We start from the raw sequence: 15,939 nt of genomic DNA, 5'->3' as shown, positions 1-15,939 counted from the left end.
GTTTATAAAATCATGAGGGGCATGGAGAGGGTAAAGAGACAAAGTCTTTATCCTTTGCTGTGGTAGTCCAGAACTGGAGGGCATAGGTTTACGTTTAGAGGGGAAAGATATAAAAAAGACTTAAGGAGCATTTTTCCCCCGCGGAGGGTGCTACGTGTATGGAATGAGCTGTCAGAGGAGTGGTGGAGGCTGAAACAAAGGCATCTGATGGGTATATGAATAGGAAGGGTTTGCAAGAATATGGGCCAGGTGCTGGTAGGTGGGACCAGATTGGGTTGGAATATCTGGTCGGCATGGACGGGTTGGACCGAAGGGTCTGTTTCCATGCTGTACATCTCTATGATTCGAAGAGGGGCTGAATGGTCCAATCGAAAATTATCTGTGGTTCAAATCATAACATCCTCCAGTTTCTGTAATCCATTCTTGGTTCCATCTTGCAGGCTCTATGAATCCCGCTCCCTCTACACTCCTACAGGACCCACGTCCCTTCCCATGTTTGCACCATCCTCCAGGTTCTGCAGCCCTTCCTACCTCTGTAACATGGCCCGGACTCGACAACTCTTCCTTCCTCTGCAGTGTTCCCCAGAAGGGCATTTACAGAGTTAGGGAGGGATATTGGGACTGGAGGATTTTGCAGGTATTAGGAATATAGGGACTTGAGGAGGTTTCACAGTTTATGAGTGTTGCAGGGACTGGAGGAAGTTACAAAGATAGGGATGGTTTCACATTGGAGGATTATGAAGGAAAAAAAAAGTTTACATGGTTAAAGGCAGGATACTTAGCAGTGTGCACGAACAGAGGGTTCTTGTGTCCCTGAAGTTACCACCCCAAGTTGAGAGGGTATTAAGAAGGCATATGGTGCGTTGGCTTTCGTTAGTGGGGGATTGAGTTTAAGAGATCCAGGTCTATAGAGCTGGATCTATAGAGCCCTAATTACACCACACTTGGAATACTGTGAACAGTTCTGTTCACCTCATTATAGGAAGGATGTAGAAGCTTTAAAGACAGTGCAGAGGATACTTAGCAAGATGCTGTCTGCACTGGAGGGCATGCCAATTGAAGTTAGGTTGTGGAAGCTAGGCTTTTTCTGATCGTAGTGAAGAAGGAAGAATGGCGACATGATAGAGGTGTACAAGACAATGAGAGGCATCGATCGCGTGGATAACCAGAGACAACTTCCCATGGCAAAATGGCTAGCACAAGGGGATTATTTTTAAGGCAATTGGCGGAAGATTTAGCTTAGATATCAGAGGTACGTTATTTACACAGAGTGTGGTGGGTGCGTGGAATGGATTGCCAGCCGTGGTAGTAGATTCAGACACATTATGGACATCTAAGCAACTCTTCCATAGGCACAGCGATTATAGCAAAATATAGGGTATGTAGGTTAGTTTAGTCTTAAGAGTAGGATAAAAGGTCAGCACAATATCGAGGGCTGAAGGGCTTGTACTGGGCTGTCCTATTCTATGTTCTAAATAGCGAGGGTTATGAAGGCAGGAAGAGGTTTCGGAAAGCTGAAGAGGATGGGGTCTGAATGAAGAGACACAAAGAGGAGGCGTTGCTAAGGTTGTAAGAGGTAACAGAGACAGAGGGTTGTGGGGACTGGTGGTGGTTTCACAGGGAGGGAGGAGCATCGAGTCACAAGAGGTTACAGAAATGTGGAAAGCTGTAGGGCCTACAGGGGTTTCATGGAGCTAGGGACGTTGGGAGGGATGGATCAGTTTGGTAAGGATGTTGGTAGATTGGGGTGTTTTACACAGACAGGAATGTTTCAGGTGAATGGAGCTGAGTACAGAGATAAAGTGGGTTGTACTGATTGGAAAACCAAACAGACATATGGAGGGTAGTCGTGACTGAAGATGTTTATAGATACAGGAAGGCTGAGGTTCTGCAGGTTATTTAGATATGGAGGGTGTGGAATCATACAGATTTTCCATGTGATAAAGACAGCAATTTTGGTTGGAGACAGTTTCACAGATTAGGGAGCATTAGTAACCTCCTCCAGTTTGGTCAAAGTGGGAAGGGTTGTGGGGAAGGGTGATGTTTACACATGTAAGAGCTGGAGAAGATTATGGGAATGAGTAGATGGATGGAGACACTGGAGGAGCTTACATTGACAGGGTGGGTGCTGGCAATGAAAATATATCACAGACAGAGGGTCTTGTAGGAACTGGATTGGAAGAGTCACAGGCATTGGAATGACTTCTGCAGATTGGGAGTATTACAGGGACTGAGAAGATTGTAGGGTCTCCACAGATTGAGCATGTCTTTAAGAATAGAAGAGTTTATGTAGATACGGAAATCTTAAACCCAATGCATGCAGTCTTCATTTCAAGACCAGAGCCTTATTATCCCACATCAGCCAACGATCCCTAACCCTGCCAGCGTTTCCCTTTATCCCAATGGAGCATACTGGCCCTGGATTCTTGAGATCACACTTTGAAAAGTCTCCCATTTGCCAGTTGTTCCTTTTCCTTCAAACAGACTCACCCGATCGATTGGAATCATAATGTGGAGGTGCCGGTGTCGGATTGGGGGTGGACAAAGTTAAAAATCACCCGACACTCAGTTCCAGTCCAACCGGTTTATTTGAAAGCACTAGCTGTCAGAGCACTGCTTCTTCATCAGGTGGTTGTGGAGCACAATCCTAAGGTACAGGATGGCATGTCATGGAATATAATATCAAACAAATTTAGTTTAAGCCTTTCATCTTTACAGTGATGACCAGCGCTTCCAAAGCGAGTTGGATTATAACTGGGCGTTGTGCAATTTTAAATTCACGGCATTGACGCTAGCCAGGTCCTGCAGAATGGCCCCAAACCTGGCCCTGTTTCAGTTTTCCTCTTCAATTTGTGGACCTGCTGATCTTTTTCCATAAGTATATTAAAACGAAGACAGTTATGGGCACTGGACCCAAAGTGCTCTCTGAATGACACTTCACTCACTTGCCCGACCTCGTTTTCTGAGGGGAGGTCCAGTGTTGCACCTGCCTGAGTAGAGTAGGGCCCTCTGCATATTTATTTAGGAACATTCCTTGGACACATTTGAAAAATTGCCCTCCATCCAGGTCTTCTTATTCTCTAGGTGGCCCAGTCAGTACAGGGAATATTAAAATCTCCAGCCTGCACTCCTCTATTATTCCTATAGTTATCTGCAATCTCTCTACACATCTGCTCCTCTGGTATCTGTTGGGTCTACAACAGTCTACAATACAGTCCCAACAAAGTGACCACCCCCTTCTTCTTTCTAACTTCTAACCATGTGGAATTTTAAATGAATATATGTTTTAAAAATTGGAATTAACAATCCATAAATAAGTATTGATAAAAATCCAAACACTTGACCTTCAGAGAAAGACAACAGTTCACTCTCATGTGGTCTGCACGACATACCCACAGCAAAGTGTTTGCCTCTCAATTACCCTGTGAAATGAGCGAGCCAGCTGCTTAGCTCAAGGGCAGCAAGGGATGGGCAATAAAGGCTGGTCAGCCAGAGACACCCACATCCCATACCTGATTTTTAAAAAAATCCATTCAGATTGGTCCCAGCACAGTTCCAGTGGAACAATGTCTGGCCAATCACGTTGGTAGATTTATGGACAGGGCTTTAAACTGACAGAGAGGATGCAGGGACAGGCTTCAGGTGAAAGGAGCTTTCCAAATCCAAAGAGAAAACGTGAAGCATCAGAGCAGCACGGGGAATGTGACCGAAGACAACAGAAAGGAACAGGATGGGACAAAGTTTAACTAAAACTGTAGATCAGCAAATCCATTTGTGACAGGAAATTGTGGGAACGAATAAATTATCTTTTTTTATTAATGGACAAAGTCTCTGCAACAAGGTAGATGGATTTGTGACACAGAGATAAAAGGGATTTAGACACCAGGGAGATGTGGTTACAGGGCGAACAAAAGGTGGAACATAAATATTCAATGGTTCACAACCTTGTGCAAACTCAGGCAAAATGGGCAACGCTAACAATGATGGGTAAGAAAGGCATTACAGAGAAACCATTTGGCATCAGATCATGGAGTAGAGTCAGTCTGAATGTAAATTCTGGCTACTACTTGCCAAAGACACAAGCAGCAGAACAGTTTTATGCACCGAACAGCATTTCATGGCTCATCACTGCAATAAATAGGAATTCATTGGAATTTTTAATAAAGGCATGGTGAACATTTAGTGAAACGTCAATATTCACAAAGTCTGGGACAATCACACTGACAACTGTGATATTGGAAGAGGAGTTCAGAAAATTTTTTTCAGTGTTTCTTAGAATAACACATTGTGCAACTGGCGAGGGACGTAACTGTCTCAGAGCGACTGTTGTGTGATAAAACTTAGTGAATGAGTAATGTCACCTGGAGAGATCCTCTGGGAAATTGTGATAAAGTTCAGTTTAAAGAACTATAAAGTTTTAAAGTGAAACACAGAAAGGACAAGCTACAACTAGAAACAAAAATAGCCAATTACATGAGCTTGATGGAGAACTGACCAAGGTAAACAGGTTGAACAGACTGAAATATGTGCCTGTAAATGAACAGTGGAAAACATTTGAAGGAGCTGTGTAAAATACTCAACAAAAGGACATTCCACTGAAACAGACAAAAACTCAGCAAGAAATCCCCACCGGTCCCTCACTCAGGACAAAATGGATCATATTAGATTATTAGGCTGAGAAGATCACCGGGCTTCCTGAAGTAGGGCTAATGCCCGAAACGTCGATTCTCCTGTTCCCTAGATGCTGCCTGACCTGCTGCGCTTTTCCAGCAACACATTTTCATCACCTGAGAAGATCACCACAAAGTACTTAAAATCCTGAAGTAAGAGAGAGTTTTAGAGTAAGTTTTAAAGGGATTGCAATGGGTCTGCTAGCAGGAGGAGGGCAACGGGAAGGGAAATCGTTGTCAAGGTTTATTGACACAATACGAACATGGAGACGTGAAGGTGCTGGAGGTGGTGAGAGTGTTACAGAGAGGGGCCAGGGCCTGAATGGTGTTACAAAGCCAGTATGAATTGCTGCAGTTGGAGGGGTTTGCAGAGGTAGGGAGAGACATATGTATTTTTATTGATTCATTCATGGGATGTGGGTGTCACTGCCTAGACCAGCATTCTTTGACCCCATGCTAATTACCCAGAGATTGCTGGGGCCCTGGTGGATATATTTAATACTTTGCTGGCCACAGGTGAAATGCTGAATGACTGGAGGATCGCTAATGTGGTTTCTTTGTTCAAGAAGGGCAGCAGGGATAGGCCAGGTAATTACAGAGTAGATAGTCTGACAGCAGGGGGAGGGAAATTATTGGAAACAATTGTGAGGATAAACCGACACTTAAAGGTAAGGATCAACTCGGTTTAGTCATCACGGATTTGGCAGAGGGAGATACTGTCTGAGGAATTCAGTTCAGTTTTTTTTGAAATGGTGCTTAAGTATATTTATGAAGGCAGTGCAGATGATGTGGTTTACATGGGCTTGACTAAGTCCTTAAACAAGATCCAACATGGAAGGCTGGTCCAAAAGGACTGGATGACAAGGCAAGTTGGCAAATTGGATGTAAAATTGGTGGATAGAATACTTTCACCAGCGGGTGTACCACAGAGATCTGTGCAGGAACCATTGAACATTAATAACTCGGATGTGAAAGCAGAAGGTATCATTAGTCGGTTTGCGGATGACATGAAAGGTGAGGGTGTTGTTCACAGTGAGGGGGATGGTCTCAGGCTACAGTCTGATGTCGATTGGATGATAATCTAAGCAAAGTTTAGGTCTGATCGAAGTGAGGTAACACTCTGTGGGAGGTACGATAAGCGAAAGACAGACATAATGAATGGTAGGACCTTGCGGAGTACTGAGGAATACAGGGACCTTGGTGGACAAGTCCATAGATCCCTGAAGGTGTCAGCACAGGAAGACAGGGTGGGAAAGGCACCTCAACTGAGAGCGGGAGAGGGACCCATATCCTGGTGGGGTGAATTGCGAGAGATGCTTGAGAGGATATAACCTAGTCTGGCAGGGTGTTGGACCTTAAATAAACATAGGCCAGAAAGAAGATTGTGGCTGGTACATGAGTTAAAGACAGCAATTTCAGCAGACAAGGCAGGCAAGAACATAGCAAGGAATGGAGGAAAACTGATGATTAAACTGCATTTATTTCAATGCAAGGGGCCTGACAGCTAAGGAAGATGAACTAAAGGCATGGATTGGAACATGGGACTGGGATATTATAGTTATTACAGAAACACAGCTGAGGGAGGGGCAGGACTGGCAGCTCATTGTTTCAAGGTAGAGATGCTACAGGAAGGGGAGGCAAGAGAGGACGTGTGGTGGTGGGGTTTCATTGCATGAATCATCCCAGCAGTACTTAGAGAGGATATTCCTGTGGGATCACCCAGTGAAGCTACGTTAGTGGAACTGAGAAATAAGAATGGGTCATCATCTTGATACGATCAACTGCTGACCCCGAATAATCTGTGGCAGACTGAGGAACAAATATGTCGGGACATCTTAAATATCAACCATAATAATAGGGCTGTTATGGTACGGACTTTGAACTTTCCAAACCTAGACTGGGACTGCCAGTGTTCAGGGTTTGTAAGGGAGAAAATTGGTAATTTTATTCCAGAAAACTCCCAATCAATATGTAAATGGCCTGAAAAGAGAAAGGGGCAAAACCTGACCTCCACTTGGGAATTAAGGTAGGGAAAGGGACTGAGGTGTTAGTGGGAAAGCATTTTGCCAAAGTGACCACAGTTCTAGTAGTTTGAAAATAGCTTTGGAAAAGGACAGGCCTGGTCCACAGGTTCAAGTTATAAAATGGGGCCTGACCAATCTTGATCGTATTAGCCAGGAACTTTCAAAATGTGATTGGGGAAGGGAATTATTTACAGGAAAAGGGTAGTTTGGCAAGTGAGAATATTTTAAAAGTGAGATAAACTGATCGATCACCACCAGCATGTTCCTGTTTGTGTGCAGGTCAGTGCTGACAACATTCGGAAACACTGGCTGTCTATTGAGGGTCTGGTCAAGGAAAAGGGAGCACATGTCAGGTATAGTCAGCTGCATCAAGGGAATCCCTGAGGGTATACAGGGGCTGTAGGAATACACTTTGAGTAGAAAACAGGAATGGAGAAAGGCTAAATGAAATAGCCTCAGCAGAGAAGGAAAGGGGAATCCAAAAGTGATTGTATCAGTATATTAAGAGTGCACAAGTAACTCAGGACAAATAGTGTCCATTAAAGATCAATGAGGCCATCGATCTGTGGAACTGCAGGATATTTCCTAAGATCCAAAACAATTTTTTCACTCCAGAACTTACTGTGGAGAAAGACTGGGGAACTCAGGGAACAAGAGTAATACATTAGACCACAATTGGAGTTCTCTGCAATTCCAGTCTCTCTGCTACAGGAAGGATGTTGTGAAACTTGAAAGGGCTCAGAAAAGATTAACAAGATATTGCCCGGGTTGTTGGTGAATAAGCTGGGGTAACTGTCACTGGAGAATCGGAGACTGAGGGATGACCTTACTGAGGTTTATATGAACATGAGCGGTATGGATAGGGTAAGCATTCAAGGTCTTTTCCCAGAAGTTGGGGAGTCCAAAACTAGAGGGCATAGGTTTAAGGTTAGAGGTGAATGGTTTACAGAGGGACTGAAGGGACAGCTTCTTTACACACATGGTGATGTGTGTATGGAATGAGCTGAGAGAGAAAGTAATGGAGACTGATACAATTACAACATTAAAAAGGTGTCTGGATGGGCATCTGAATAGTTATGGTGTAGACGTATATGGGCCAAATGCTGGAAAAGGGAATGGGATTTATTTAGATCTTCTGGTAAGCCTGGACGAGTTGAGGACCGAAGGGTCTGTTTCTATGCTGTATATCTCTATGACTTGAAAAGAGTGCATGTTATAGAAGAGGTGGTGATGGAGGTTTTAAAACTCGAAGCTATGGCAAGTCCCAGAACCTGATTAAGTGTATCACAGGACACTGTGGGATGTTAGGGAAGAAATTGTGGAGCCCCTAGCAAAGGTATGTGTACTACTGACAGCCATGTGTGATGGGCTGGCAGGCTGGAGGGTAGCATCATGGACAGTGAAGGAGGTTTTCTGAGATTACAAAGGGATCTTGATGAAGTGAGTGAATGGGCTGAAAAAGTGGAGATGGAATTCAATCTGAATAAATACGAGATAATGCATTTTGTAAAACAAACAAGGGTAGAGCTTATACAATTAATGTTAAGGCTTTGGTTAGTCTTTTAGAGCAGAGGGACCTCTGGGTTCAGCTACATAAATCTTGAAGCTGGCAATCACAGGATGGATAAGACAGTGCTTGGCATGCCTGACTATTGCTCAGTCCATTGAGTGGAGGATTTGGGACGTCATGTTGAGATTGCGCAGACATTTGTGAGGAGAAAGTGAGGTCTGCAGATGCTGGAGATCAGAGCTGAAAATGTGTTGCTGGAACAGCGCAGCAGGTCAGGCAGCATCCAGGGAACAGGAGAATCGACGTTTCGGGCATAAGCCCTTCTTCAGGAATGAGGAAAGAGACATTTGTGAGGCCTGTTCTGCAATACTCTGTCCAGTTCTGGTCACCCAGTTAACAGGGAGGATATTATTAAGCTGCAGGGCATTCAGAAGAGATTTACCAGGATATTGCTGGGTATGGAAAGCTTGAGTTCTGAAAAATGGCTGGGTCGGCTGAGTCTTTTTTCACTGGAGCCTGGAGGTTGAGACATGATGCTATAAAGATTTATGAAAAAAAATGAGATATATAGGTCGATTTCATGGTAGTTGCCTTTTCCCCAGGATGGGGGAGTCTCAAGAGGCGGGGTCACATTTTTAAGGTTAGAGGAGAGAGATGTTCAAAAAAAGATACGGGGCAATTTATTACACAGAGGGTGGTTTGAGTGTGGAATGAACTTCCTGAGAAAGGGGTTGATGTGGGTACAATTACAACATTTAAAAGATATTTGGATAAACAGGTGAAGAGGGAAGGGTTGGAGTGATATGGACCATCTTCAGACAGCTGGGAAGTGTTTAGTTTTAGATTATAGTGGGTATCAACTGAAGGGTCAGTTTCCATGCTGCATGGCTCTATGACAAGAATATGGTTTTACTCCATTATTGAAGAAAGGATCAGGGCTGGGCCCACTGATGTGCATCATCTACATAAACGATTTGGTTCAAAATATAGGAGTGACTGTGCGAACGTTTGTTGATGATCAAATGAATGGTGTAGTGGGCAGTAAATACGGTTATCAAAGGGGATCGTGACCAACTGGGCCAGTGGACCAAGGAATGAAAGATGGAGTTTAATTCAGCCGTTGGATTTTGTTAAGACAAACCATGGAGGACTAATACAGTTAATGGAAGGGCTCTGGGCAGTATTGTCCAACAGAGAGAGAGCAAGAGGTGCAGTTACATTGTTCCTTGGAAGTGGCATACCAGGTGGACAGGGTGGGGAAAGCGACATTTGGCACATTTGCCAACACTTTGTTACATACATTAGGTATATTTGTAACATTGTCCTAAATATTTCCCTTGGGCAGAGGAGGCCACGGGGTGACCTTATAAAGTTTTACAAAACCATGCGGGGCCTAAGAATGGTGAATATCCAAGGGTAGGTGATTCCAAAACTAGAGGGTATAAACGGGAGGTGAGAGACCAAGGATTTAAAGAGGGAGCTGAGGGGGAACATTATCTCCACAGGATGGTGCATAGATGGAACAGACTGCCTCAGGCACATGGGAGAAACAAGAACAATTACAACACGGAAAAGACATTTGGGCAGGTATATTGAGACGAGAAGGTTTGAAGAGCTAAGGGCCAAACGCAGGCAAATGAGACTCGTTCAGTTTAGGTAACATGGGCAGCATTGAGGAGTTGGACCACAGGTTCTGTTTCCATGCTGTATCACTCTGTATCCAGTTAAAGAGGATTACAGTACCGAAATAAGGCATGGTGTAGACACTGAAGCAATTTACAGCGATAGGGATGGTAATCTGGAGTGCAGTACATCTCAAATATGTGGAGGGACTAATCGGGAATGGAGTAGGTTACAGGGACAACTACTGTTATAGGAGTTAAAGATGACTGAAGACACTGGTGCACAAGCCACGCCATAGGTACAGTGTTGCAGAGTAGTGAGTCTTTGTACAGTGTTGGAGAGAGAACACAGAACAGAAAGATCCCAGGCAGCATTCCCAAGCTCTCGTCGGAGGCCTGCTTTAACCTCTGTTGTCCTGATGGTCACGAAGACAGCGCAGGCCTGGATTGATAACTCTGAACTCTCGATGCTGTCGCAGTGCAACATAGTTAAAGTAGATGTGGTGATTGAGTCTGGGGTGTGCCTATACAGTGCTCCCCTCCAGCACTGTATCTATATCATGTCTTGTTAGCCGATTCTTGGAGCCCACTCATTGCTCCCTGCTCTGTGCACTGTGCGTGATCTTACCACACTGCAGGATTTATTGAAGGCTCAAGAACCCCCTTCCCTTTGTCTCTCTGGCTGACCAACCATCTTCAATGGGGTGTTGGATGAGACGTCCGGCAGTTGGGAAATCTATTCGGTCAAGAACTTCCTGAGTACCTAGAGGAGACAGAGAGATAGACAGAATTGGAAATTAGACTGATGCAGCGAGAGTTACACATGGAGAATGGAAATAAGCCCCACAGAGATCTGGAAAATTCCAAACTCCATCCCTGGCCTAGCTGTTGTGTATCTTGAGAGTGGAGAATTCTGTTGGCTCAGGAACTGGAGTAACTGCAAGAGCGGGAGGCAGCAATTAGACCCACACAGTGAGGGATACCACACAGAAGGAGACTGAGTGATATCACCAGAGTTCTGGAAGACTTCAGGATCACACAGTCATGTTAGAAGAATGGGTTTAGCTTCACGTATCAGTGGTCAGGGATGAGCAACCAGTGAGCAGGTGAAGTGATGGCCTTGTAACATTATTGTTAGGGCATTTATCCAAAACCTCAACTAATGTTCAGGGGAGGCAGGTTTGAATCCCATCATAAGATATGGTGGAATTTAAAACCAATAATTTTAAAAATAGCAATTAACAATCCATAAACAAATATGAAACCATTGCTGATGTACAAAAATCCCAATCCCTTAGATTAGATTCCATACAGTGTGGAAACAGGCCTTTCGGCCCAATCAGTCCATGCCAACACTCCGAAGAGTAACCCACTCAGACCCATCTCCCTCAGCCTAATACACCTAACATGATGAGCAAATTAGCATGGCCAATTCGCCTGACCTGCGCGTCTTTGGACTGTGGGAGGAAACCGGAGCATCCGGAAGCAATTCACGCAAACACGGGGAGAATATGCAAACTCCACACAGTCACCCGCGGCTGGAATCGAACCTGGAACCCTGGTGCTGTGAGGCAGGAGTGCTAATCACTGAGCCCACTTGCCGTTTCGACAACGAGATCTGATCATGCTCACGTGGTCTTCATGACATACCCACAGCAAAGTGTTTGCATTTCAATTGCCCTCTGAAATGGCCGAGCAAGCTACTCAGCTCGTGGGCAGCTAGGGCTGGGCAAGAAAGGCTGGTCAGCCAGAGACACCCACATCCCCTACCTGATTTATAAAAAAACTAATCCATTAGGATGGTCCCACTGGAACTGTGCTGGGACCAGTGTCCTGGCCAATCATGTCAGTTGGTTTAAGGACAGGGCTTTAAACTGACAGAGAGGATGCAGGGACAGGGTCCAGGTGAAAGGAGCTTTCCAAATCCAAAGAGAAAAGGTGGAGCATCGGAACAGCATGGGGATGTGACTGAAGACAAGCAAGAAGGAACAGAATGGGACAGCGATTAACTAAAACTGTACATCAGGGAATAGGTTTGTGACAGGAAATTGTGGGAAAGAGTAAATTATGGGTTTTTTTTGAATGGACGAAGTCTCATCAATAAGACAGATGGGTTTCTGACACAGAGATAGAAGAAATTTAGACACCAGAGAGATGTGGTTACAGGGTGAACAAAAGTTGGACATAAATATTCAATGGTTCACAACCTTGCAGAAACTCAGGCAAAATGGGCAACGCTAACAATGATGGGTAACAAAGGCATTACAGAGAAAGCATTTGGCATCAGATCATGAAGTAGAGTCAGTCTGAATGTAAATTCTGGCTACTACTTGCCATGGACACAAGCAACAGAACAGTTTTAACCACTGAACAGCATTCCATTGCTTATCACTGCATTAAACAGGAACTCATTGGAATGTTTTGACAAACACATGGTGACAATTTTGGAAAACTTCAATATTTGTATAATCTGGGACAATCACATGGTCAACATTGATATTGGAAGAGGAGTTCGGAGAATTTTTTTTTCAGTGTTTCTTTGAAAAACACATTGTGCAACTGGCGAGGGACATAACTATCGCAGAGCGACCGTTGTGTGATGAAACTTAGTGAATGAGTAATGTCACCTGGAGAGATCCTCTGGGAAATTGTGATAAAGTGCAGTTTTTGAAGAAATATAAAGTTTTAAAGTGAATCACAGAAAGGACAAGCTACAACTAGAAACAAAAATGCAAATTACATGGGTTTGAGAGGAGAACTGACCAAGGTAAACAGGCTAAACAGACTGAAACATATGTCTGTAAATGAAAAGTGGGAACCATTTGAAGGAACAGTGTAAAACACTCAACAAAAGAACACTCCATTGAAACAGTAAACACCTCAGCAAGAAATTCCCACTTATCCCTCACTCAGGACAAAAGGCTAGATTATAAGGCTGAGAAGATCACCAAAAAGTACTTAAAATCCTGAAAAGTGTGCTTTAGGAGTAAATGTTAATGTATTGGAATGGGTCTGCTCCCAGGAGGAGGGCAGAGGGAAGGGGAATCATTGTCAAGGTTTATAGACACGTTAGGAACAGGGAGAGGTGAAGGTGCTGGAGGTGGTGAGAGTGTTACAGAGAGTGGTCAGGGTCTGAATGGTGTTACAAAGCCAGTACGGATTGCTGCAGCTGGAGGGGTTGCAGAGGTAGGGAAGAACATATTTAGTTTTATTTATTTATTCATGGGATGTGGGTGTTACTGCCTGAACTAACATTTTTTGACCACACTGGTAATTACCCAGAGGGTAGCTCAGAGTCAGCCATATTGCTGTGGGTCTGGAGTCACATGTCGGCCAGACCAGGTTAGAATATTTGGTGTCCTTCCCGAAAGGAGGTTAGTGAACTAGATGAGTTCTTCCTACTGATCAACAATGTTTTAATGGTGGCCCCACCAATGTCTTTTACAGCCACAACATGACATCCCAACTCTTACTCTCAATGCTCTCCCCAATGAAGGTAACCATCCCAAACACCTGCTTCACCAGCCTGTCTACCTGTGACACCACTTTCAAAGAACTGTGTACGTGGGTCACTGGGTCACTGACTGACAACACTACCCAGGGCCCGAACATTAACTGTACAAGTAACACCCTGGTTTGTTTCACCAAAATGGCACACTTCACATTTATCTAATTAAACTCCATCTGCTATTCTTCAGCCCACTATCCCAGCAGTACTGTTCATCCTGTTGTATCATATGTAATTTTCTCCACTAACCACTTTACCACCAATGTCAGTGTCACCCAAAAACCTTACTTACCAGGAAACCAATATTCCCATCCAAACCATTTATCCAAATGGCAAACAACAGGGGACCCACTACACCGCTGTTCACATGCCTGCAGTCAGAAAAACATGTCTTCCACCACCCTCTGGCTCCTACCATCAAGCAACTTTTGTATCCAGTTCACGAGCTCCTCCTGAATGCCATATTCTTTTTGCACTGATCTGAGCTTATTACCCAGTTTACCACACAGAACAGTTCCGCTCAAAACCCTTCGGACATTTCATGCAAACCTTTATTCCAACTGTAAGATCAAACTAACCTACATTCCCTTCATTTTACTATTATCCATGTGTCTGTCCAAGAGTCTAGTAAATGTCCCGGATGTGTCTAATTTTACTACCACCATTGGCAGTGCATTCCAACCACCTACCATTCTCTACCCTCTGATCCATCCTCCATTCACCTTAAAATTACACCCCCTTGTAATAGCCATTTATGCCATAGGAGGAAAAGTCTCTGACTATTCGCTCACTCTGTGCCTCTTATCATCTTGTTCACCTCTACCAAGTTGCCCCGCCCCCTTCGTCACTCCAATGAGAAAAGCCTTTGCTCCCTCAACCTTTCTTCATAAGAAATGCTCTCCATTCCAGGCAGCATCATGGTAAATCTCCTGTGTACACTCTCTAAAACTTGCACATCCTTCCTGTAAAGATGGGACGAGAACTGAACACAATATTCCAAGTGTGGTCTCACCAGGACGCTATAAAGATGCAGTAAAACATCGCGGCTCTTAAAATCGATCCCCTTGCTAAGGAAAGCCAACACAACATATGCCTTTTTAACAACCCTATCAACGTGTGTGGTGATTTTGAGGGATCTATGGACACGGACCCCATGATCTCTGTTTCTCTACACTGCCAAGTATTCTGCCTTTCAGCCTGTATTCTGTATTCAAATTCGACCTTCCAGAATGAATCACTTCACACTTTTCCAGATTGAACTCCATCTGTCACGTCCTGCCAGCTCTGCGTCCTGTCAATGTTCCATTGCAACCTACAACAGCCCTCCACATTCCCCACCACGCCACCAACCTTCATGTGATTGGCAAACTTACAAACCCACTCTCCAACATCCACATGCACATTATTTTTAAAATAAATCACAAAGAGCAGAGTCCCAGAGCCGACTGTTACAGAAAACCACTGGTCACTGAGCTCCAGGCTCAATACTCTCCATCTGCTGCCACCCTCTGTCTACTCTGGGGTATCCAATCCTGTATCCAGACAGACAGATTCCCCTGTAACCAAAATCATCCTTCATTTCTGAATGAGCCATCAACGTATTCTGTCATATCCTCAAAGAATGCAATAAGGTTTGTGAGGCATGACCTGACCCCTCACAAACCCGTGCTGACTGTCTCTAATGTAACTATGGTTTCCCAAATAGTCATACACCCTGTCTTTAGAACCCTCGCCAATACTCTGCACACCACAGACATTCGACCAAATCTGTAATTCACAGAATTCTACCTCCGTAACATGGCCCGGACTCTGCAAATCTTCCCTCCTCTGCCATGTTCCCCAGAAGGGCACTGGAGGGTGGTGGGGATTACAGAGATAGAGAGGGATATCAGGACAGGAGGATTTTGTAGACATTAGGAGGGTTGCAGAGCCAAAAGGTGGCTTCAGTAATTGTGAGGTTTCATGGTGACGAAGGCATTTGAGGAGGGAGGGAGGGAGGATTGTAGTGAAATGAAAGGTTTCACAGTTTAGTTGTTTTGTTAGGACTGCGAGTTGTTACTGAGTTGCGGAGGGTTTAAGCACTGGTGGATATTACATAAACATGTTGTTTTGGTTGCAATGCAGGAAGAGGATTCAGGAAACTGGAGAGTATGGGGTCTGAACAAGGTTACACAGAGAAGAAGGACCATAGACCCACAGGAGGTTACAGAAATGTGGACAGCTATAGGGCCTGCAGAAGTTCATGGAGTTGGGAATGTTGGGAGGGATGGAGAAGCTTACAGGGATAAGGATGATTGTAGGACAGGGCTGGATCACCGCAGGGAGTGTTTTATGGAGCTGAGCAGATTACAGAGATAAAGATGTTTGTATCGACTGGAAGAACAAACAGAGATATGCTGGGTAGTCGTGACTGGAGATGTTAATAGATGTAGGGAAGGCTTAGGTTCTAGGGGTTATGCAGGTTGTAGAATCTGGATTTTGTTTCAGAGATTGGGATAGCAATTTTGGTCAGAGACAGTTTCACAGGTAAGGGAGCATAGCACAAACAGGAGGAAGTTGTAGGGGAGGGTAACGTTTAAACAGATAGTTGGGTAAGAGCTGGACA

The 15,939-nt window shown here is 44.4% G+C and overlaps 1 long non-coding RNA gene across 1 annotated transcript in view; it reads right to left on the bottom strand.

Moving 5' to 3' along the window:
• LOC148135635 (uncharacterized) overlaps positions 1–10,623 on the bottom strand; it is a 49,154-nt gene extending 38,531 nt beyond the window's left edge. The window contains exon 1 of the long non-coding RNA XR_015755197.1: positions 10,455–10,623. This is a non-coding gene — a long non-coding RNA (uncharacterized LOC148135635). The remainder of the gene's footprint in view (positions 1–10,454) is intronic.
• Between the last annotated feature and the right edge of the window lie 5,316 nt (positions 10,624–15,939).

Source organism: Chiloscyllium plagiosum, unplaced genomic scaffold, assembly GCF_037043375.1.
Source record: "Chiloscyllium plagiosum isolate Xiang-an unplaced genomic scaffold, Cpla_swu_hap1 HiC_scaffold_49, whole genome shotgun sequence".
NCBI lineage: Eukaryota > Metazoa > Chordata > Chondrichthyes > Orectolobiformes > Hemiscylliidae > Chiloscyllium > Chiloscyllium plagiosum.
This window is presented reverse-complemented; position numbering and strand designations above follow the sequence as displayed.